Genomic DNA, 27125 nt, shown 5'->3' with positions numbered 1-27125 from the left:
TTATGACGTAACTTTAAAGCTCTTTTATTTTTGTAATTTAAATCAATCGATAGAATTGCGTCAACTAAATTCCGGACAAACTAATAACATCATAATTATCATGTTTCTGTTATAAAAACAAGTGCAACACATTGTAACACAGTCTAGTGTTTTGATCTTGCAAATGTTCCCTTCAGCAATTAGGACTGGTAAGAATAAAAACAATAGCAAAAGAACAATTTGCAATTCTAAGTAATCCTTAAATACAAATGGCCAATTAAATGTATGAAAAATTATTTGTTTTCTAACTCATAATTTATGTGCCATTTCCAGAAAGGAATTTATGACATTTCATTGTATAAAATGGGATAAATGCTGAACTTCATGAAATTAACTATCATTGTATGAAAATGAGATAAATAATGCGAAATGTAAAATGGTCTCTCTGATTTGAATTTGACTTAAATTGTACCAAAAGGAATTTAAACACATGAAGAGCTTGATAGAAAAAGATAACACGAGATATTCCAAAAAAAGTTGAAAATGTGAGCATAAATAAATGTTAGGGACAGCATTGTGTATAAAATCTAGTTGTTGTTTTTCTAGTTGCTAAATCAATAATTATGTTTTTAGTGGAAAAATTAAATCCACATGTCATATCGTTTTATTTTATTTCTAAAACTGTGAAATACTTATCTACCACTACAAAAAATAAATTATAATTTTCATTATTTCTTAATTTCTGTCAACATTGTTCTCCATCAGCTACGCAGCCCCTGCATGGAGCACAACCACTGTTAGTCAAAAAAAGAAACTAGAGATCACTCAAAATAAATTCCTCAGATATATCACAGGAGCTCCCAGATCCATGAGAATGAAAGATCTAAGACGAGAGTTAAAAATCAACAAAATAGATGAGCACATAGTTGAACTATGCGCAAGTTTCTTCAGAGATGCACTCTCTTGTCATACGTGCAATTACTTCAAAAATTTTGATTTTGAGCTCATCAAAGACAACATGAAATATAGCCCGGCAACCGCCTTTTTCCTATCCGACGGAGTTTTGTCCCGTAAATTTTGTAAATACTTGTAAATAATTTTGCGCATTTATTATGTATTTCCCCTTTTCCCTGGGGCTATGTGGCTACTGTGCACCTGTGAAGCTCGGGGTAATACCTCGAAGGGAGGCGAGGCAGTCTGCCACAAAACCTCTTCTCTCTCTCTCAAACTTGTTTGTTCAATCTCACTACTTCATTTTAATTTTCTCTCAGTAAAAGATACTGAACCCCAACTTTCACCTCTCAGTTGCGCTTCGGCGATTTATTATTTATTTCCACTCAGATGAATTAGTTGGAGCCCCTAGCGGGGCTGATGCTAAGATAACCAACACATATGAGTAACATTGTTCTCACAGTGGAAAAAGGTACACATTAAATTAGCCGAATTTTCACAATTTCGGTAATTATTGAATTTAAATAGTATCTCATATTTAAAGAATTATGTGCTCACGCTTACCAACTTTCACGTAATTTAAAGAAGCTTTTGGATTTCTGACCTCCAAAATGTTTGGAATAGCTGCAATTAGGGGAATATGGACCCAAAAGTTTAGACCCTTATGTTAATTTCATTTTTTGAGTATTTCGCCATTATGTATGAAAAAAAGTTTTCATAAATATTTATTATTTTATTTAATAATAGTCGAAGAAATTTCGAATAGTAAGGTATATCCTTTTTACACAATTTTAACGAATGTAATTTTACTTGGCAAAACTAAAAATTTTAGCGAAATTGATGGAATAGTTTCTGAGAATCGAATTTTCAAAAAAAGTTGCATCTTAAAAAATTCATTTCTCAGGAACTATTCGACCGATTTCAGTCAAATTTTCTATTTTTTATGTAAAATTATATTCTTTAAAATGATTTTTATATGACATTACTACGTCATTTTAAATGATAGAGCAGATAGACCATCAAAATAGGTACTCGCGTGGTGACACTTTTTTAAGAGTGGGCGTAATTATTCATTTAATACAAGTTTTGCTATTTAATTCGATAACAAATTATTTCAACTTTTGCAGAGAGCGAAGCAGCTTGCATCCCTGCATTTGAATTATTTCTTAGTGACCCTTTTAAAGTATTGACGTAATTAAACGCAATTATGTAAGTTTTTGATTTTAATTCGCTACCACTTTTTAAAATTTTTAGCTGAAAACGGAGCAGTTGTCATTCCTAGATATAAAAAGGCTATGCTCAAAAGTCTTGATAAAGGATTAATAAGAGTTCCTCGGCTTCGTTTCGCTACTACCCATAAACTCATTTTGCTCGAAACTTAAATGTTGCAGGGTATTGCATAGGTTGGAATGCTTACAAAAATGGGCTTTAACACGCTGAGCGCCATGCTAATTTTACATGGCTTGCCCATCAGACCACGGAAAATAACTACAAACTAAATTTGCAAATATTGGACGAATTTTGCTATTTTTTTAGAAAGGTTTAAAGAACATATCTGACAAAAGTGGTGAATGATATAAGCCTACGAATTATGTAGAAATAGTGGTGGATAAAAAACAACTAAATTGAATTTATTAAACCAAGAATCACAATAATTAAGTAAATTTTGAACAAATTTTCTGCAATTCCATAAAAGAGGGTATAGTTCTATATCATGTTATACGCTGTCAGTCAGCTGTTTTTCGCGGCTTATGTGAAAAGTCAGTGTCAGCAAGCTGTGGCAGACGCAGCCTAAATGTAATTTCAGGGTCAGCCACCGGTGGTTGACGCGGTCTAAATGTAATTTCACTGTCAGCCATCGGTGGTTGACGCGGTCTTAATATAATTTCAGTGTCAGCCACCGATGGCTCGCGCGGCCTAAATGGAAAGTCTAGAGTCAGCCACTGATGGCTGATACGGCGCTCAACGTGTTGAAACTCTCACTTTTTCAGAGTTAATGCTAGACCAAGTACTTAAACATTTTCTTGGCCAAGTTTTTTTTTAAATGGGGTTTGTTTAGTTGGCAGCTTTGCAAATACTTTGTGATTTCTTAAAATATTTTTTTTGTGTTTAGGGATTCGTTTGAAACTTGTTTTATATTAAATAATGGCTGTTATATTTACCACAAATATTCATATTTACAGAACAATGCTTCAAAGTAATCTTAATTGAGTATCACACATCCAATTCTGTTTCTTATGTATCAAGGCGATTGTACGCACTTCAGCTTAATGTGCAGTGGCACCTCCATGCAGGAACTACTTGAATCGCTTCGTTTCGAGGAGTAAAGTTTAAGAAATCCTGGTGAGGAATATATGTATTAAATTGCCTAAAAACAGTATCTTGTAGAAGGAAACCGAATGCAGACTTGAAATCAGCGATGCGAAAATAAAGATCTGTTCAAAAATCTCATGCAAGATAAAAAATAAAAAAAAGGAGAAAAAAAAGAAGTGTTCTCAGTATTCCATCCCTTCGCATTACATATGTAACAATGCCTTCTCGCGTAAATATGGCCCACGCTTTTTCTCTAAGGAAAATAAGAAAGCCACAGTGTAAGTGCCTTACATTAAAAGCAAAGCTATAATTTTAAACTATATTTACCATCTTTTCGCGAAGAACTATCTAGGCCTTAGAAAGGTCATATATATATATATATATATATATATATATATATATATATATATATATATATATATATATATATATATATATATATATATATATATATATATATATATATATATATATATATATATATATATATATATATATATTATATTCGCTGCGCACTATGTAGATTTCCTTTCGTGTACTGTTCTCTAATCTCTTTACATTTTATTTTCTGTTTTTTGCTTGATATATTTGCGAAATTTTGTTTAATTTTGTTTCAATTTTTTTGAGTGCTCCTCACACTATTGTATTGATATATTTTGCTTTGGCTATATTAATACAATATTAGAAAGCACTCCTTTTTGCGGATATAATCGTGTGGGCTGATGAAGAGATTATATATTTTCTTTGTTTTGATTTCCGGGTTTTTAAATTTTTTTTTTTTTTAAGATATCAAAAATTATAATTTTTTAAATACTTTTGAAAAATTATTTTTAATAATTTTCTTCTCTTGTCATTATTTTTTATTATTTTCCATATTTTCTCAATATTTTAGCTTATATCAGGGCTCGAAGAAACTCAGAAATTTTACCCGTCCCAGAGGACGGCTTGTCCAACATAGTACCCGTCCTCCTTTGAAACTAACCCGTAGCTTCTAAATAAATAAAAATATAATTTTCTCTTATTTATTGCAAACATTTATATAAATTACACAGTGAATTAGTAGTTACTAGGATTACATTATACAGTAATAAAAGAAATACTAGGTTATTAATACTGACCTAGTATTTCTTTTATGAAATAATTCATTTCTTTTATGAAATAATTTAAATGATAAAGATCAAGTTATCTGGAATGTCAATTTATCCGAAGGTACTGAGTTTTTTAAATGAATCAAATATGACGTTTGCTAGTTCCACAATCAATCCTATGATTTACAGAGGTTTCTGCACAGAAATCTGAAAGAGGTTTTCCATTTACGTAGATGTTCATAATTGCTTTTAACGCTTCTTGTTTAAGATCAGTACGTAATGTGTTTTTTTGTAAGTTCATTGCTGAAAAGCCCCTTTCAACCTCTGCAGTACTCCCAGATGGAGAAAACATCAATTCCACCATGCGCAGTATGTAGCTGTATTTCTAGATTAGAGGGTCATTTTAGAAGTGAGGCGGTAGACTCTTGTAAGATAACAAAAATTGAAAATGTATCACGAACATTAACGGGAAAATGGCCGTCCGCGCGGACGTCGGATTCGAGAAATTCGTTGTCCGCAGGGAATTTTTGACCGCCGAGGACAGGCGGACGGGCGGTTTTTCGAGCCCTGGCTTATATATATATATATATATATATATATATATATATATATATATATATATATATATATATATATATATATATATATATATATATATATATATATATATATATATATATATATATATATATACACAACTGAAATCGATGAAACTTGGGTTGCATATAGTTTGAAGCTCAAGGAGGGTTAGCGTTAGAACATTCTACGACGAACCGTTCGAATGGGATTAGTGAAAAACGAAAAGGAAATTTCTAATTGGTTAAACGTTAGTCATTGTTTTAAATTTAACTATAGGCGATTTAATTTATCACACATTTTAAAGATAACTTATTTTAAAGATAACTTATTTTATTGCTATTTAATAATTTTAGCTATTTGATAAAAAAAAAGAAGTTTATTGTTAAAAATAGTTAATATTTAATTGAGTATACTATCGCCTACGTCACAGGTTGTGTTATTCCTACTAAATTTAACCAGAGAACGGCATTTTCTGCGAGCCTGACATCAAGCCACAAATAAACAAACGGAATGTTCGATCTTTTAAAATAGCTGCTCGCCAGATTATATTGTATTAAATAGGAAAGTTCGTTTTGTAATAATTGATTTTGTTGTTTCATCTAAGTAAGTTAATGTTTTTAGTAAACATTATTAAAACTCAGTTGATTAATTAAATTAAAAGTTTTTTTTCTCTTCTAACAACGTGAGACATCAAACCAATTAAACTTAACGGACATCATTCTATAGAATCCATATTTTTAAAAAAATCAATGTTTTCAAATCAAATTAAATTAGCGCATGTAAAATATTAGACAACAACCACTATCTTCCATTCTTTTAGCATTGCTCGATTCGCGATCGCAACGCTCGAGTACGCCGTCTAGCGGGAGCCTGTAAATATCAGACATTAATTTATCACGTTTTCATTTAGTTCCATCAAAATCATTGACTGAATCAGACGCCATTTTTTAGCAGCAAATAAGAAACAAAATTTCCCTAAGGAAAAGGCCAGAGAACTTGAAAAAATCTCTAGAATATTAGTAAATCTTTCAGGAACAGAACACGCCAAACATTTGAAGAAAAATTCCTCAATAATTTTTAATTTCTATTATCAACAAACTTGCAACTGATGACTTCCGATTTCGGATACTGTTACAGATGTGTGTATTAAGGTAAAATGCATTTCTTCTGTCTTCAATTCATTACGAATTAAAGTGAAGTCAACATTGCTTTCGTCATTCCAGTGAATAAATATGAATTCAGAACATACAGAATTGTAATAGTTATAGCATATTCTTCTTCGTTATAGAATAGTATGTATTTCTGTATCCGTACAATTCGGAAAACAACAATAAAAAATTATCCAAGTTACTTCAAATAGTGCCATTTGTGCTGATTCTTAATTAATTTTAATCGTTTTCTTGGTAAGTATTTTTTAGTTTTGAAAGAATAAGTTCAACTAGAATTCAGCTATTCTGTTTTTAGCTACATATTCAAATTCATATCAATTATAAAATTTTGCTGTGTAGTATGTTATCTAAAAGTAATGAAGGGATAATCTGTGTATATATTATTTAAAAATAAAATTTTCAAACGAAGAACATTTTATTTGGAATTCTCCGGACATATAAAGCATGTGAGTGCTATGATTTTTATAATAAAAAATTTGCTTGTAAATAATTTTATTTCTTATTTGCTGATAGTTCTCTACAGAATGCTTTTTTACGTCTGATTAAGAACTAGAAGAATAAAAAGAGAAACAACATGGAAGTCTTTTATTTCAATATGAGGAATTTTTAAAATCGTTTTTTTTTTATCCTAAGAATTCTTTATTTTCCGTTTTTTAGTTTATAATTTTTTGATAAAAATTGTTCTCAAAATACTTTTCTTGAAAAATTAAATGGTATAACATTATGTGTTTATGTATATTTCTTGTATATTCCAATGTTTGAAGTAATATTATTCAGAAAAGTATGGAATAAAAATTCGGTACTTACGTATTAACGCCACCGCCGCTACAGATTTGGCGGTTTTTAAGTGCCGCCAATCTACACTTAAAATTTTTGCGACAATTCATAAAATAAAACACTTCATTTAAAATCAAAATAGTCAATCGGATTTCGGTGGAAAATGAGCCGATATAGAGTTTAGCATAGATTCAAAACAATCATATCGCCATATGAACTCTGATAAATAAGATTCCAAATGAAATAACATTTCCAAAACGTACGTTTACCAAGATAAAGTTTTATGTTGTGGGAATTGGTACATTTTCGTTTTTTCGGTAAAATATTTTCCTCCTGAAAAAATAAAATTGCATCTTGTTTTGTTTTTGGCAAATCCCAAAGACGAATTTTCGTAGCACTAAAAATGGCGACAAAAAAGAATTGTTTTTTTTTTTTGTTTTTGTTTCGTCAGTATTCTTTATTTTACGTTTCTTAGTTTCCAAATAATGATTTTTATTGAAACTTGAAATTTTTTGATAAAAATTGTTGTCAAAAAACTTTGTTTACAAAATTAAATTTCATAAAACTATGAGGCTTATGTATACTTTTTGTTCATTTTAATTTTTGAAGTAATATGATTCTTAAAACTATAGAATGTAAAGTTTAAATGGGCCTTTCAGGTTATATCATTAAATTTAGTAATACTATTTCTCGGGCATTAGGTTTTAACTCTTATAAGAATATACATATTTTTTTCTGTTAATGTACAAATATTTTTCCGATGTGTTTTGGATATTCCTTCTCTAATAAAAAGAGATACCATTTTGTTTTCGTTTGCATAAGAAAGAATATCAAGCATTTTTCTTTTTTAAATTTAATTAGCCACAATAAAGAAGGAACGTTGCAATGCTACGTGTTACATTAACGACGTCTCTAGAGTAACTGAATGACTGTTCATATAGAAATCGCAGGTATTAGTCTCATACAACAACGCCCCCTATAGTTCGTTGCGATCGCGAATATACCCAATTATATTTGCTTCCTCAGATAAATGCAATGAATATCATTACGTGGTTGCACGCCTGGTCTACGTCATCATATTTATAATTTTAAAGTTATTTCATACCATGTGATTTTTTTTTCTTAAGATTATTTTCTTTTAAAATGGGTTTTTGAAAAAGTATTTATTTTAAATCAACGGTAATTGAATAAGAAAATTCATTATGTATTTAAAGGCAAAATGAATGAGAATGTGGTATTTATTAGATTAGGAGAAACATAAAAATTCGTCTTTATTATTATTGGTGCCAATGATACTTAATTAATGTAGGAAATGTATGCATATTGAAATGAAAGAAATAAGCTTTTGTGCTAGAAAGCAGAAGTAAAGATATTTATTTGTCTAGAAGAACTGTAAGAAATAGATATAGTATCATTGACAACACTAATGCTTTAATAATATTGATAATATGTATGAATTGAAATGAAATAAAATAAGCTATGAGCTAAAAGGCAAAGTTAAAGAAGAAAATTCGTTTGGAAAAATCGTAGAAAACATCCATTCACAGATGACGCTTAATTATTGTGTACTACTGAATCTTAATTATTGTGTACTACTGATTAATTGTGAAGATAATCTATGTACTACTGGTTGTACCCCTGGTCTACGTCATCATATTTATAATTTTAAAGTTGTGTCATACCATGTGATTTTTTTTAAAGATTATTTTCTTTTAAAATGGGTTTTTGAAAAAGTATTTATTTTAAATCAACGGTAATTGAATAAGAAAATTCATTATGTATTTAAAGGCAAAATGAATGGGAATGTGGTATTTATTCGATTAGGAGAAACATAAAAATTCGTCTTTATTGGTGCCAATGATGCTTAATTAATGTAGGAAATCTATGCATATTGAAATGAAAGAAATAAGCTTTTGTACTAGAAAGCAGAAGTAAAGATATTTATTTGTCTAGAAGAACTGTAAGAAATCGTTACAGTATTATTGACAACACCAATGCTTTAATAATATTGATAATTTTGTATGAATTGAAATGAAATAAAATAAGCTATGTGCTAAAAAGCTAAGTTAACCCTTTTCAAGGCCGTGGTAAGTATACTTACCACCACGTTTTACCACTTTTAATTTAGGTTTCCATTTTTCAATAACTTCAGCTTTCTTGAAGTGCGTTTGAATAGGTAACCATTTGTTAGTTTTAAAAAACGTATAAAAGATATAAAATGCATAATGCCTTTTGAAGTTTGTAGCATTTAAGGAATTTATTTTATAAATAAGGAAAAATGAAAGTCAGTAAGTTCCTAATAGGTCATGTTAAATATATTTACCACCAAAAAAATGGCATTTTTATAAACTAAATAAGTTTTTTTTATATATATCAATTACTGTTCTTAAAACAATTTCAATTCCAAAAATACTTTAATTTACCTTTACTAGAAATAAAGGGCCCGTTAAAGTCTTCGTTTGGAAAAATCGTAGAAAACATCCATTCACAGATGACGCTTAATTATTGTGTACTACTGAATCTTAATTATTGTGTACTACTGCTTAATTATTGTGAAGATAATCTATGTACTACTGGTATTATGGTAATTAATGCAGTTTTGATAAGACTTCTGCAACAAGTTTTTCGTAATTTCAGAAAATATTTCAGTGGTAGTAAAGATAGTGTATTAATATTTTAATAAAATAGAATTAAAAGAACTTTGTTCCACCACTATTTATAATTATTTTAATTATAAGGTCAGATAGAAGAATGGTCATGCTCCGAAATCCTTATCAAGTTCTAATACGAATTACATATATGTGTTATTTATTTATTTATTTTTAAAAAATTCGGCTTTAGTTGGCTAACAAACGTTTTTTCACAAAACTTGAATGTTGAAGGGCTGTGTAATATGTACCCAATATACTAATATAGGTATAAAATATTTTATTAATGTATTTGGTGATTATTAAAACAGAACCAATACTAAGCAGTTTTAATACCGATACTTTGGAAATAAATTACTTGATAGTTGTAAGTTTAGACTATCATGAATTGGCCGCGAGCAATAGCGTCATGTCAAGTGATGCTAAAAATATTTTATCTTTACTCTAATGAGAACCAGAGATGCTAATTGCTCCGGACATGTCAAAATAATTTAAAAAACGGTAAATAACTATAACAAAAAATTGCAAATATTTGACTAATTTTGTTATAGCTAAGTGGTGAATTACATAAGCCTTCGAATTATTTAGAAATAATGGTAGTCAAAAACCTAATAAATTGAATTTATTAAACTAAGAATCATAATTAATAAACTACCACTCGAAAATATTTATTCTTTGTCCGGAGCAAGTTGGCATCTCTGGAGAACTACAAAAAACGAATATTGCTTACTTCCCTAATGTAAAGCCATCGAAAAGGACAACAAATAATATTAAATAAAAAATTGTAATTATTTTATCTACATTTATTAAAAAACTAGTGGCAGAACCAGGTAATGGAAATTTTCAGAACGAAAAAAGTTGTATCCGAGCTATTATGTTACTTATTTATTAAAAACCGGACTAATAATTCTTTGTATTGGTCACTGCCTAATTTGAAATAAAACTCATGCAGGCATACTAAAAACTGCCGCAGATTAGTTAAGATTAAAGTGTAAAGGCAAGAACAGTTCTTTTACATTAAACATACCAATACTGATGCGACCAATTTTTGTTATTTTTAATTCTCCTAAAAAATTTTACTTACCCGGTTTTTTCGATCAAGCTCTTCAATCGCGCCGGTATATGTTTTTCAATTTTGAGCTTGATTTTTTACTTATTTTTTATTTACCCAGTCCGAAGAACAGGTATTCAACTAGTAATTTAAATGTTTTCAAAAGCTAATAAACTTCCTTAAAAATCGCCAATTTGGCGACATTTTCGTTCCTAGATGAAGATTATCAAAATTACTGCCTTATTCTCAGTTTTTCATGATTTTCAACCTCCCAAAGAAGGTTGTGACCCCCCTGTTTCAAAGTAAGTTTTTGTTCTTTTGATGCCTTGAGCCATCCTTCCGAATTAGTCGATCGAATTTGGGGGCACATTGTTTTTGCTGAATTATTTCTCATCCGGGATAAGGTAAATGGGTTTAAAAATGACAAAACTTTCATTTTTCTTTCTATGAAATCAAACAATGAAATGGTTTTAATCCTAGTTTTTTCACTTTTTACCCTAACTTAAAAGCCCGGAATGACTCGGCTCTTAGGATTATTAATAGCTCTGTTCTATAATATTTGTGTAAATTAACCGCCACTATGATAAGTTTTTAAGCCACCGAGAAATCTTGTAGTAATGTTGTTTATGCGATATAGCTCACTGAAAAAAAGACGCAAATCTTTAACAAAAGCTAGAGCGTTTTCCTCATCGAGATAATCATAAAGTAAAAAGAAAGAAAAAAACTTTCTACCACCATTTAACGTAAAATTTATTTTACATAATTTTAAAATTCTTTTAAATATTGAGGTAATAAGTACAGATAAGTCTTGCAAAAAATGCTTATCAGAAGCGGCATGTGTTTTGCAATCAGAATGAGTTTTGGTTAAAATCCATAATATACATTTATTTCAGTTTGATATTAACCCGTTTTCTCCCGAATTTATCTATTGAAACGATACGAAAAGTGGTATAATATATTTTCGAAATTAATTGTTTTTTCTACTGTTAGGGCATTCAAAAAGTCTTTGATAGATCTAAAGGTACTTGCTACTTATAATTCTAGATCTAATCCGAAATAACTAAATCATTGTGGTATCTGAGAATCTCTTAATTCACCCAGATAAATAAAAATACTGAAAAAAGTTTCCCGCCACAATGAATGTTTTTGAAAAAAGGAACTGTCCTAAATATATGACGCTGGGCGTTAACCGGTTAAAGTGTAGTGATTATTAGTGATAGGTGAAAAACAACAGGTAATAGCAGGGCTCGAAAAAACTCATAAATTTTACCCGTTCCCGAGGACGGCTTGTCCAACAATGTACCCGTCCTCATTTGAAACTAGTAGTCCGTAGCTTCTAAATAAATAAAAATATAATTTTCTCTTATTTATTACAAACATTTATATAAATTGCACAATGAATTAGTAGTTACTAGGATTACAAACACAGACCTGCCAACTTATACGCATTTGGCGTAAAATTTTATTTCTATATTTAAAGTGGTAATAAAATGTTTGCTTTCTATACATTCTTTGCATTTATAAACTTAATTTATAATCTTTTTTGACCACCACTAATTTTTTTTTAAAAAAAAGCATATATATTAATATGCATTACTTTCTTTGCACTCCGTTTTCAGCTTTTTCAAAATATAGCGTATGTTACTGCCTAAAATAGTAATTCGTACCCTCCAACTTATGAGGATTTTGAAAATAATTCTTTCCAGTGGTAGCGAACCAAAGTAGAAATTTTTAAAGCAAATGGATCTCTCATAAAACTTTTATCAGAACTTAAGAATCTAGCCATATGGCCTGCACTTTTATAAGTAATAGTGGACAAGTTACGCTAAAATTAATTTTTTTTGAATATTAAGACATTAATTTTGCTACCGTCAGAAAAGAAGATTTCTGAAACTACGGAAATTCCGTAGCAGTTGGAGGGTATGGACTAATTTAAATTCCATTTTACTAACACTTGGGAAAAGCATCCTCGAAAGGATAAAAAGTTGGCAGGTATGCAAATACTAGGATTACATTATACAGTAATAAAAGACTAGGTTACAAATAGTAACCTAGTATTTCTAGTGACGAAGGAATTAACCGTATTTCTAGATTAGAGGGTTATTTTAGAAGTGAGGCGCTAGACTCTTGTAAGATAACAAAAAATGAAAAAAGAACACGAACATTAACGGGAAAATAGCCGTCCGCGCGGACGTCGGATTCGAGAAATTCGCTTTTCCGCGGGGAATTTTTGACCGCCGAGGACGGGTGGTTTTTCGAGCCCTGGGTATGCAGTCTGTTTAGCCGTTTTACCACACCGGGATTTTCTTAAGAGTGTGTCCGAGGTGTCACAATGTGTGAAGTCAGCAGAAAAGAAAAAAACGACTGACCATAATAACTTTTGAATGGTTTGTCTAATTTTCATTTTGTCAAGTGTTAAGGCAATATTTCGCAAGAATTTCTTAAATTGTGTAAAACAGTTGATTATTACCGCGACGAAATGCGATTATTGAAATGTGATTGAAGTAAAATCACATCTGTTCTGAAGAAACATATACTTTTTAATTGCTTTCGACTTAGTGTGCAAAAATGTCCTCTTAAACCAAATTTCGTAAAATTCTGACAATTTATGGGGGTTTATAAAGACAAATGAACCTTTGATATAAAAAACCATTAAGCCACCAATACTTGCCATTGTTAGAAACAGATTTTCGAAAAGAATGAATCGTGCTGCTTTTAATTCATTCATTTCTTTGTGTATTGGATTGTACCATGAAGTTAATGACTCTGATTTTAGATAATAATTAAATGTGTTTGTAACATTTTATGTTATTCAATCGGGAAACTTATTAATATGCGCGATAAAGTGAATCCGACTCTGAAAAAAAAAAGAGTGGTAGTAAGATTTTTCTTTCTTCACATAAAATCTAGTCCTAGTTATTTTACTAATTCCAATTAGGGCTCAAAAAACTAAGTGGTCTTACAGTAACGAATATTTTTCCTGAAGCTAATATGTTTTTTCCCCTTAACCCGTTTTGTCCCGAATTTGCATATTGAAAATATACAAAAAGTGGCTTTATGGAAAAAGTGGTAAAATATATTATCGAAATTAATTGGTTTTTCTACCGTTAGAGCATTCAAAAAATCTTTGATGGATCAAAAAGTACTTGCTCCTTATAATTCTAGATCTAATCAGAAATAACTAAATCATCATGGTATCTGAGAATCTTTTAATTCACCCAGATAAATGAAAATGCTGAAAAAAGTTTCCCGCCACAGTGAATGTCTTTGAAAAAAGAAACTGTCTTAAATATATGACGCTGGGCGTTAACCGGTTAGACTGCAAGCATTAAAAAAAAAAAAAAAAAAAAAAAAAAAAAAAAAAAAAAAAGCTTGCAATATTTTTTTCTTTTTGCCTGGATCGTAATATGCTTTTAAAGATAGATCATAAACTTCACACGCTTGCTCCTAGATAAACTAAATATTTGCAAATATGAGACAGATTTTGTTAGCATTTGAAGAGGATTAGCATGATTTGAAAAAAGTGGTGAATCATATAAGCCTGCGAATTGAAATAGTGGTGGATAAAAATCTACTAAATTGAATTTATTCAACCAAAAATCACAATTAATAAACTACCACTTGAAAACATTTATTTGCTGTCCGGAGCAAGTTGGCATATCTGTGTATATTAACCCCTTGGGGACGGGTGATTCAGAAAAGCATTTGTACAAAATCAGAATCAAGTTGTAATTAAATAAAAAAACGGTTACTTAAATGTAGTCGTTGCCAATTTGACAGACTTACTTTGCTTTTACTTTAATTATTGTTAGTTTAATCATATATATAATCAATGTTAATTCAAAATATAACTAGTTTTATTTTGAACAAAGTATTGGTGAATTAAATAAATCAAACAATTATAACTCCGCCCAAAAATAAACTGCTGAAGAAATACTTTGATTACCAGTTTTATCTTTCTACCCTGATTGATACGGTTTCATGCTGGCACGTATTTGTGGCAGTCGGCGCGAAAGGGTTAATAAAACTACTATTGTGTGTTCTATATTGCATTAATTTCTTCAAACCATTTTAGTAACGATAATAATATGAAAAAATTAAAAATTTGCTCGAATTATGTGTTTCTAATAATCTTGGCTTCGCCGGTCACTGGTGACCACCATGGCATTCAAGGTGTTAAGCAATACTTTCGGGAAAAACATAAAGCTTTCTATCATTGAAGGCATACTTTATTTCGACTCAAAATGTTTTGAAACATGTAATTTCAATAAATCAATAAATACTTTTATAAGATGAATTAGTTGGAGCCCCTAGCGGGACTGATGCTAAGATAACCAACACATATGAGTATGAGTAATTTTATAAAAGGTTTTGGGTTCAGGCGCACAACTGGTTCACTTTTTAAACAGTCTGCGCGGACTACTTATAAGAGACCATGTGGAGGCTTCTTGATGTAGGAGGAGATGATTCAACGCACGCATCAAAAAATAAGTAAAATAATAATAATAATGCTTGCAATTTTTTTTTTCTTTTGCCTTGATCGAAATATCCTTTTAACGATAAATATTAAACTTCACACGATTGCTCCTGTATCCGATTAAAATTGGATACGATTTAGCTACGCGTTATTTTAGCGGTTTTCAAAGGGTGTTCCGCGGAAAATTTAAATTAAAATTAGAGGTTTCTCGAGTTAGTACTTTTATTAACCAGTAGCGACTTTTAAAACCTCTAATGACATTTAGATCCAACCAATAATTCATAATTTTCCATAAAATTTTAATCAGAAATAAATATTAGCAATGTTAATATTTATTTGACAAATTGTATTTATTTTAATCTGTACTTTTGTTCCTATAATAATTTAGAAATATTTAATGATTATGAAAGTAATTAGTGTCTAAAAAAAAAATAATTATTGATTTTGATTATAATTTTTAAATTGTTTTTTCTTCCTTGATGTTTCAATTGATAATTTAAACTTTTTAAAATTTAATCCCATTATTTAATTTCTTTTCCTTCTCAGAAAAGTTTTTATTTTGATTCAATCAAATCATTATTATAATTAGTATAAAAATTAATTTAAAGGAGTTATTATATTTTTTATTGTATTACATATTACAGCATATATAATTTATTGATTGTGTGAGTAAAATTTAAATTTTTGTTTTAAAATTTACGTTTAGGGTTAAGATAAATAAGCAATTAAAATATTAGATTTTTATCTCAAAATGTTATGTTTAACAACTGAAATTCATTTTTAATATTTGAATGCCATTAAAAAGTGGTAAAAATTATAAATTTAACATGGATAAGGATTTAACCCCAGTATCAGAAAATGTAACTACTAATACAAATAATTTGGAAGCTGAATTAAATGCTTGTTTACAGAATTCAAGTTTTAATCAAAATAAACCAGAAGATAAACCAGATATATTAAACTTTGGGTCCGACCTTATTGGTGTTCAATTCAGCCTGGTTCAAGCATTTCAAAAAACAAACTGAAGATTCTACATTAAATAAAGAGTGTAAATTTAAAAATTTTCCAAAATTCATAAAGGGTTGAGCGTTGAAATTATTTATTAATAACTGTTTAACTTGTAATTCTTTTCAGGAAATTTTCGTAGTTTGTAAATAACATTATTATTCACCTTTTACTATTTTAGGCTTAAACGATTTTCAAAACTTAAAATTTTCTGGCTAAGCTAAAGACATGAACTCATTATTTAAAAAATTGTATAGTTGCTCGAAAAATAAATTTAAATTAAGAGCATATAATTGAGGATTTGTCAATAGGATTAAAACACTTTTAGTTCCAAAAGAACCCGAAACTTCAAATGAATGACTCAAAATTGTTTCTGAAATAATTCATGATGCCCCCACCAGAGTTGCACTAAAATGCAATTATTTGCAGCTATTTTCAGAATGAAGCGACTATGACAACTTTTTTGCCTGGAAAGGCTAAAAAAGCAACTATTTTCAGGAAAAGGAGACTATTGGGAGACTTTTCTGTACTCCTAGCAATGTTTTTAGCATAAATTGGGTTGAAAACCTGCAGCCCGCGAAATCTTCTGAACACACTGAATTTCTTTTTTATTAAAATAAAAAATTTAAAATAAAAATAATAAAATTTTAAAAAAAATTAAAAACATAATTAAAAAATGAGAAATTTTAGATTGCAAATTTGAGTCATCACTTTTTAATGCGTTCAATTTGCACATATTCTATCGGAAGTCTATTTCGTTTCTCGATCGCCTTTTTAACGGTTTTTGCTACGAAATTCTGCACGATTTTAAAAAATCATTTTTTAATACTATATTACGAAGCATGAAATTTGAATTTGAGTAATCACTTTTCACAATATATTTATATTTGCTAAATCAATTATTGATAAAAGGGATAACTTCTTAGATTAAGTGTGTTTTTTTTAATGAAAAAGTATTTTTTGAATGAATTCTAGTAATTAAAAGTATGTAGTTTGCTGCTAATATACAAATTTTTTTATACAAAAATTTAGTGCTAGAACACTAACGTTTGTGTAAAAATTATCATATTTGCCACCAACTTGACTAAATGGATCATGGTATGTGACAATTAAGTCATTTAATAAAATTTTAATCTTATTTTTGTTCTTATTTAAGCAACTATTTTCATGCTGTAGGCTACTAAAAGCAACTATTTTGTTCATTTTTTTTCTGGGGCAACCCTGCCCCACTGTCTTACCTCAAAATGGCACTGAACAAAAAAATGCCGGAATCGAAATTTAGTGGATATAAACAACAATTTCAAGTTGACACCAAGACGGCCATTCACTAATAATTCAGCTAGTCTAAATTATTACAATCCACTACAAAAATCAAAATTTTTCCAGGCCAAGTCAAAATTTTTCAACCAACAATCTCACTTTAGATCTAGAGTTCAAAAAGAAAGTGACAAATTTAATAAAAATAACCAACAAGTTAGCCATTTTACCCTTCCCAGGAGTTGCATTCTAAGTCATGCAAATGTTGTGATAATCTTGGAATTACTAATGCTTCTCATTGTTGCCAAGATTGTATAAACTTGCCTAATTCCTTTACTGCCGAGAATCAAACCCAACCTGAACAAGAAAGTGACCAACCACGAATTGGACAATTAATAGTATTCGGATACATTCAAAATAAAAATGAAAGCTTTAAAAATAATAAACACCAGATTTTGACTAATGATACTGTCTAATATATATAATTCTCTTACGTGGCTCTCAAATTTTGGCTGTATTTCTTTTCCGCCCGTGGCAATGTTTGTTTTGTTTTGTTTACGTTACTATTTCTCTTACACGACGAATCGACCAATGATTGCCACTAAAAATGTCACATGCCAAATCTAGCTGAGGTGGCTCAACATGTAGCACTTTTAAAAACGGAAACTGAAATAACCAGAGAGCATCAGCTGCGGCATTCTTATGCAATTAAGCTAGGCAGAAGTGAGTAGTCTTTGTGAATAGATCTCTATTTTACTACTTTGTCGAAAGCGCTTTTTTTTCACGAATTTATATATATTACGAATTTATTTGACGATTTTTGATTTATATCACGAATTATACTATGGCACATTTCTAATAGGTTTAACGAATTACATGTCATTTATTTGAATTCAAATTTATTTTAACGACTTTGTATTTACTAAAAACATGTAATTTTTTTAAAAAAAAAGTTTTTATATGGATTTGAATGATTGTTTTGAATTCTTAGAATTTTGTGCATTTGCAATGTACCTAAGTTAGTAGCGAGCGAAGCGAGCTTGGTTTTCAAACCAAACCATATAAGATTGCGTAGCACTTTTCGGGGTTTGGCGAGCAGGGGGAGCAGCCCACTAGTTTTTTTTAAATGTTGACACAGGTTGTACTTTAAATATAATCCGAACGAAAATTTTTGAAAAAGTAATTTCCAAAAAGAAAGAAAAAACTTTGTTAATGTAAAACAAACAAAAGGTAATTTGCAACTTAACCAAACGTGCATTTCAAATTTAAAAAATTGGAAGTATAGCTAAGCCAGTTGAATTTTATGTTTTAAATGCTGATTTACTTTATACCATATTAGGTTAGAAAGCTTGTGTAGGATTTCAATTGGTGATTGATTTTGTTAAACAAGCTGTAATGCAAAATCGGAGAAAACTGATGACTTTCTCTGGTTAAAATAAGCAACTTGTCCTTGCACATTTCTCCTGAAATCCAGGTTAAAGATTGCAATAGTAATACAAATAAAGAAAATTAAAGTTTAAAAAAATAAAGAATGTAAATATAAAAGATAGAAGTTAAAACAAAAATTTAAAAAAATATGTAAAAATAAAAGAAAGAAGTTAAAGCAAAAATTAAAAAAAAATATGTAAAAATAAAAGATAGAAGTTAAAACAAAAATTTAAAAAAATATGTAAAAATAAAAGAAAGAAGTTAAAGCAAAAATTAAAAAAAAATATGTAAAAATAAAAGAAAGATGTTAAATCAATTAACAGCAAATAAATTGATGAAAATATTCATAAAAATGTTAAAGAAGTTCTGGATTTAAAAATAAATAAAAATATAAAAAGCAAATTTGAAGAAAGATAAAACAAAAACGGACTTACAAATAAAGATTTAAATTGCAAAAATAAAAACTATCTTGAATTTTCAAATATTCTTGAGACTGATTGTGATGATGGACAGCTACATTGTTCAAGTCATGTGCATAGGCTTGGAGGACCTGGTGGTCAATTGAAATTGAGTGGTCAAGAAACGTCATCAATGATTGATATTGGGTGGATTATTGTCCATCTTAGGGAGTAGTTTTCATAATGGCTCACGAAATAAAATATTTCATATTTTCATTTGAATTGGATGATTGGCTTCTCTATGAGCTAGAAACTTGTGCAATTTATTTTGTGTACATTATTGAACCTGCCAATACAATAAACTGCCATTATTTACAAAATAATTGTCTAAAAAATTGCTTACCGATAACAAAAGTTGTCAAGTTTGCCGTACGCGATCGATTTTGGACTTAATGTTCATCAACAATATGGGAAAGGTATATTTGGGACCTGTCCCATTTATTTATAATACACTAGATACCAACATTGAAAATTTTCACTTTTTATTCTTGTGTATGTCCCAACACAAAACCAATTTTCTTCAGAAGGTCATTGGGGTCCCTGAAGTCGCAAAAAATGTTTTCATATGATACGTAAAATCACCATTTAAAAATGCTGCATTTAGACAACCAACACAATATTCCCATTACCTTCAAACGGAGTTTATCGTGGTAGCATGGCAATTTTCTTGCATGAAGATGGTTATCCAAAATATTGTCATTGTTTTTTACAATTGGTGTGCGCGTTTACGTAATCTTGGAGCCGTTCCAGTGGGCAAATACCCAATTCTGAAGCAAATTATCAACTGTAATATTAAAGGACAGGAAACTGAACGTTTTAAAAAAAAATAATCTGTAGCTCCAAAAAGTCCCCTCTCCGAAAATATTTTTTAAGCCGACTGAAAAGAAAACTAAAACTTAAATCGGAAGTAGTTCCACGTTTTACTCACGCCAGCCCAAATTGTTCTGCTGGCCCATTAAAAGGTTCTTTTGTTCATCAAATAGTTGTGTTGGCCATTGAAACAAGAATTGGTTATTTGGGATGTTATGATACTTTAATTCATGGTTCACCGAAAACTCATCATTAGTATATATATATATATATATATATATATATTCTCCATATTGACGTTTTGCGCCATTTTCAAAATAAGCGTATACAGCGCTGGCTGTTGATTGGCTAAACTTAACCTAACAGTCATGAGTAACAGTTGCAAACTCACAGCAGTTATAAAAAGAGCATATTGTACGCAAAAAAGCATCATTTCATAGTACGACGGAGCCTTCGAAAAAGAGCCATAAGAGGCAAGCTGAATTAAAACGGTGTCCGCAGTATATTGCTCAGGTAGCATACATTGCCGACAAATAGATGGCACAATCTTCAAGCTCAGTGAAAAATGGAGCACTAATCTTTGATGAGTAAATGAAGGACAATGATTCATTTGAAACTCGGCGAACGATCACCATGTTCATTATCCAGTTTTTATCAAACTAGACTTAGATCACTTTTCGAAGCCACCTCCTTCCAAAACTGTGCCATGCATTCCAGGCCCCAGTACCTGGAATATGACCATCATCCGAGTGCAAGCTGTTTACGGCTATATGTAAAAATTGCCTTGGGTTTTAGCGAAAGTTTTGATCCGTAAACCTGAGTATCCATAAGTAGAAGCATGCTCAGGTCAGGTTCAAGACCCAATGCATCCGGCTTGTTCAGGAAATCGATTTCCTGGGGTAAAATTTGCCTCGGACACTCTTCAATAAAATCAAAAAACATTTCCGTTCATTATCAATCCGTCTTGTGTTACCCAAAAAGAAATAGGCTGTACTCTTGCTGAGGGGTTTTAAAATTGACATCAGAATTGGTCACTTACGTCGCAGGATGTACAAGGGGCTTTCAAGAGAAGCAACAGGAAGTTTATGACACGGGGTTTCAAAATAACCAAAAAAATGGAAACTTTATGACGCAGGATGTCTGTAATACATCCGGTTAAACAGGAACTCTCTCAGTCACTTGGGAAACTTCCACAGGATGTCCTGTCCGTAACATCCTGTTGAGCGGGAAGGTGGGTGAAATGGCATTATTCAGATAACAGATTTTTTTTCCTGGAAACTTTCACAGGATGTATCTTCAAAATATCCTGTTAAACAGGAAGTTACCCTCAATCAAGTGCAGACAGCCATGACAAATTATGTGGATCAAAAACAATTTATCTTGGGTGGTCATGTACCACATTTTAAATGTACTTTCAAACATAATGAGGTTTATTGCAAAGCCATTTTATTTCTTTTTGGGGATTGACATTTCCATGTTTGGTTAACTTTGCAAGAGTTTTCAAAGCAGAAAAGTCATTCAGAAACAAGTTCATGGATATTTATGGTTTTTCTAAATTAGAAATCTGTTGGAAAAAAAATAACATTTTTCCGAGGGTTAACACAAGTTGCAAGATTTAAAATTTCCAAACTTTGGCACACGAAGTGTTGTGGAAAGAAATGTTCTAATGCCTCCTGAAAGCTGTATTTTCCATCCTTCTTTAAGGAAAAAGAAGGAAAAACTTAAAAATTGCATCGCAATCAACTTAATCCTGTAGCGATATGCTAAGACTTTAACCGACCTGAATATATTTTCCCTGTGGAGAGGGGTGTTTACATTCATTACATAGATTCCAAGAATTGTTTTGGGGTTTTTACATTTTCGCTGGAAGGTTTAGGAAATTGTCATATCCTATAAATATGTTCCTTATCACAGCAAATAATGAAAAACACAATCTTCATAATATAAGACAAAATGGTCCCCAAGTCAGAGATGAAGAATTTACGGAAAACAGAAAATAATTGCAGCTGGTTTGGAATTGGTAATCAAAGCCGATTGTGATATATCGTGTCCAACTATTCTTGCAGAGATTCGTCACCCTGATAGCGGAATTGCATCACATAAACGCGATTAATTGGATCTGTGCCACAAGTCCTGGCGACGCGTTTCTAAGAAGAGAAACTTTCTGACGACAAGAATCAGATCTTTAGATAACACAATATGTTATTTTACTGCTTTTCATCTGTATCGAAATCATAAATGTTTTGTAGATTGAGACATATATCCATCTGTAAATTTTTATTCCCACAGATCATTTCGTTTAAACAGTTAAATTTTATCTTCCATTCACCTCCAACTTGTATCTATTCACATCCAACTTGTACTTATTCACAACTAACTTGTATTTATTCACCTTCAACTTGTATTTATTCACCTCCAACTTGTATTTATTCACCCCCAACTTGTACTTATTCTCCTCCAACTTGTTTGGAACTCTGTAATCTTTTGGTTTTAATGTATTTAAACTAAATTCTTGGATACCACTTGTGGGGGCAAGTTGGGGTTAAGCAAATTTTAAAAAAAATGTAGTAAAAAGAATGGAACATCTTGTTTAAACACATTATACAATACTTCTTGGAAATAAATTTTTTTTAATGAAATTATATGAAACATCTTTCATAAACGCATTCCACTACATTTCTTTGAAAGCTGTATTTTTTATTAAAATAAAATTAAAACTCTGGTGACATTTTTGGAAAGGGTATTTTCTTATAAATTAAAATGAAAACTCTTTTAAAAACCCTCGGTACGAGTACAAGCCATCACATAATATCGGATTTTGAATATTATAGTGTGAAGCATTGAAATAACTGGAATACTAATATTTAAAAATGGAGGACTAAGCCCTTATAACAGAAGATAGTTGTGTAAATTCATACTTGAGTGTATTACTGAAATGGGTATTTACAAATTACATGGGTAAAGAAACAAGTGGATATAATATTTAAACTTCATACAAAAATACAAATTTGCACCGTTTTGTGAAAAAAATTTCTCGTGGAAGAAAAATTTATGATTTAATGTCTCATTAAATATAATGCTGTTTATTATATTTAATGAGAGTTTTTCTCTAATCTTCTATCTAAACCATTTAACCTTTTCTCTGCAATCTGTTTTGATTCCCCTAAATTAGGCGGTTCCTCTTTCATTGGCAATCTCAACTATAAGCCTTCCAGAAGAGTCCCGTTTATGTGTTACTTTAAAATGCTCTTCGCAATAAACCGACTCCTCACTTGAAGAACAATTTTTATTTTAATATTTTCGATTTCCTAAAACTTTTCAATTAAGTCTTCAATTAGATCAATTTGCGCTATTAAACTACAATATTGTTTACTAACATTTCCTTCAATAACTCCACTGGTTAAATATCCTAATTTTGAATTTTGGAAAATTAAGTTATCTGTGCTATATTTACCTGGTAACAAAATTTCAAAAAGAAACTGAGCAGATAATAAAATATCTATTTATTCTCAAAATTTCTGATCAGCTAAAATTAATTCCGAAGGAATATTCAGCTTTTCAACATGTATGTTATGCGACGCGATCCAATTTGTAATTTTGGGAGTGATTAAAAGATCAACAGTCCTCGAATAGGACTCATCTTTATTCGAAATGTCTGTACATATCTTTGAATGTAATTGCGTAATACATCCATTTATTCCCGAAATAGATATATGATTTCTAACCTTTTTTATATTTAATCTATTAGGTAATTCAGTCGAAATAAATTATTGCTGACTTCCCGTGTCAATTATTCCGCGCGCTATTAATCTCTTACAAAATGCATTTTTTATGTATAAAATACATGTGGAGAGTAAAACACTTTGCTTTGGAAAGATTTCCAAGCCGGCGATAAGAGAAAACCTTGGCCAAAGAATACTTGTTCGCCAAGGAGAAAACTATAAATCTGACTGTGTTTGAGAATCTACAAATTTATGGGTTTTTGAGTCTTCCGACTTCAAAGGGGGCTCTTCAAGAGCATGTTTCTTATCAACTTTTCTGTGTAAGAGGGTGTTGTGTTTCACATTACAGATGGTACAAGCACGTGTTGATGGGCATTGAGCTTACTTATGATGGGGGCTTAGGCAATTGATGCAGCAATTATTTTGTTTTATTAATCGAGCGAGTTCGTCTAACTTGAAGAATGACTCACATCTGAAAATGTAATGGTTTTTTTTTTGTACATAAGACGCAACTAAATTTATCACCATTTTTTCCTTTTGATTCCTTTCGAATGAATGTTTTGACTTTGTTATTATATTAGCCTGAATATTCTCGAGCATTAAACATCTTTTTTCTGAAAATTCAATGAATTCTTTGCAATCAGGTAAATCAGTTGATACCAATAAAAGTTCGAACTGTTTTTTTAGTTTCTTTATCTAACCTTTTCAAAATTAAATTAACTAACAATGCTTCAGAAAAATCGTTTGACTCTAAACCGATTGTTTTTAAAGCTCGAACATGTTTTTAAATACAATTAACAAAATTTCTTAACCCTTTTGCGGATTCTTGAAAAGGCATTTCTAAAGATAATACTTCATTAAAATGACTGTTAACAATTAATCTTTCGTTTTCAAACTGTTAGACAATGCTTTATATAATCAATCATATGAATCATCTGAAGTCACTATGTCTGCTGTTGGACCTATTAACGTAGACTTCAAATAAAACAGCTTTTTAGCATCTGATAATTTTTTATTTGAATGAATTACTTTCTCAAATTGCGATTTAAAGTTATGCTATTCCTGATATTGCCCAACAAATTTAGGTAATGGAATTTCTGGCAGTTTAATGTTGACACATTCTGTTTTTGACAGGAGTTCAGAATTATGCACACTATTTTCAATCGAGACAGTTTGTTTAGTAAAGAATAAAATTGTTTTGAGACTTACCTCTAGTCTTTCTATTTCTTCTTCTAATTCCGAAAATGAATTTTCAATAGTATCCAAATCATTATCTTCTACTATTTCAAAGTAATCTTCTTTTAACTCCCCAAGTTTGCGTTTGATTAGTAAATTAATTTTTAAGTTTGTAAAAAAAGTTTTTATGTACTTCCTTATATTTATTTCTTTAAAAAAAATAATATTTTCAACAAAGTTACATAAATATTTATCTAATTTCTTTTTTTAAAAAATTCTTCAAAATATATTGGTTCCAGTATTAAACTTGTAAAGTATTTTTTATTTTATTAGTTCTTTCAATACAGCTAAAGAAACCGGACAAAATAAACCGAAAAATTTTTCTACAGTATGCAAGGCTTTTACATTGTATAGAAAAGTATTAACTTTTACGAATATAAATTCTATACTCTTACTAAGAACATGATCAGTGTAAGTTTTAATATTTCTTTTTAAAATTTATAATGCTATGTAAGAAAAATATTTTCGATCTATATTATTCATTATTTTTAACTCTTATATGATTTGCCTACTCAAACCCCTTATCAATTTTTAGCTACACTGTCTACTTTTTACAATTGCATTATGAATGTAAGCATTTCCCTTACTGTCACTCATTTCCTGCAATTTCTTCCTAATGGAAACAACCAATTATTCTATATCTTCTTGTCAGGTTTACTTTCTGGGTGTCTCTTTGCAAGTATGCGACGTCAAAAGAAATCTTATATATCATGTTATAAATTTCTTTCCAGTTCCTATGAACTTTCTATTGAGACTAGCACAGCTTGTTGCCGTGCAACTTACTTTTCACAAAATGAAATTATTATTTCTTCTCTAAAAGAAAAAGACATTGAAACCAATTCAGTATTGCCACTTCTGCATGCAAAGTGCTAATTCTTGGAGTATGGTGTTATCTTGTCTGAATAAATATTGTTCTTGATAATGTATATTGAGGTCTGTCGTTTTCAAAATTCTTAACAATAGTTAGTTCACAATACCTGAGGAAAAGACAAAAAATGCGGGGGCCCCCTGACAACATCAAACTAATTATGCACATTGTTTAATTATGAAGTGTTTTTGAATTGTTTGTAATACAAGTAAATTACGATATGTTAGTAAATTAGGGCTTATATTTGTTTCAATTTTTGTTAACTCATAACTCTAATAGACAATTCCAAAGGGAAAACACGAAAAGGAATTCTTTGTAACATTTAGGGGCTTGCACCTAAGCCTCGCAAGCTTAATGATAATTCAGGCACTGGCCTGTTCGGTATTTAGCTTGAACAGAAACAACTAATATATATTTTTATAATGGTTTGTTTCTAATATATTTATATACAAAATATTTAAACCATTTTAGTTAGAAAGCATTTTTATTTTAGTTATATTGCTATTAAATAACAATAACAGTTTCATTAATAGATTTTATCTACGTCTTGTCTGATATAAACATGAAAATAGCCAATATTCAGATTGCAAAAATTTAAAAAAAATATTAAAAAAAATATCTGATTTAAATTAAAAACGTATTTTTTCAAATTAAATGACAAACTTCTTTGCCAATTCTGCTATTTAGTGAATATTGGATATTGACTGTTTTTTCCTTGTGAAAAAACAGCCTTAAATAAATTAAACCCTTTTATTAAGAAAAAATAGTTTTCAAAAATTTTGGCCTCTAAGTCCCTTTTTTTGAAATTCCAAGCATGTAAACACACTGTCTTCGGAAAAAAACCGGAAGAGGTGGCAAGTATGCACACTTAATTTAACAATGTTCGAAAATATTTTGTAACTTTATTTCATTGTTCGCTTATAGTTCACCGTTCAGTCGGGTTATGCGAGATTAGTGATGTTTAGTTTGTTTACGCTTCCTATGAACTCTCGATTGCATTCATCAATCAGAAACAAAGTTTTCAGCACAAAAGGCTATCCTCGTCGGTAAGACGATTAGCGACTGTGTTATATTTAACCTTTGCCACTCTAAGAGTGCCTCTCAGATTGCAATAATGCTCAATGGTGGTCTAGTTTTCCATCAGATCAACTAATTCCGTAACTTAACAGGAATGATGTTCCGTTGTGTTATCTTCATAGGTTTTACCATAGATGTGTTTTTGCTGTTCGCAAACATGTCTTAACTGTCGAAACAACCGTATTTCTTTCCTAGGTTTTCCACGGAACGCTTTTTTGGAACTACTAGTTAA

This window comes from Parasteatoda tepidariorum, chromosome 5 (assembly GCF_982258835.1).
Source record: "Parasteatoda tepidariorum strain Cologne lab strain chromosome 5, Ptep-v5.0, whole genome shotgun sequence".
NCBI lineage: Eukaryota > Metazoa > Arthropoda > Arachnida > Araneae > Theridiidae > Parasteatoda > Parasteatoda tepidariorum.
Note: the sequence above shows the minus strand (reverse complement) of the source record.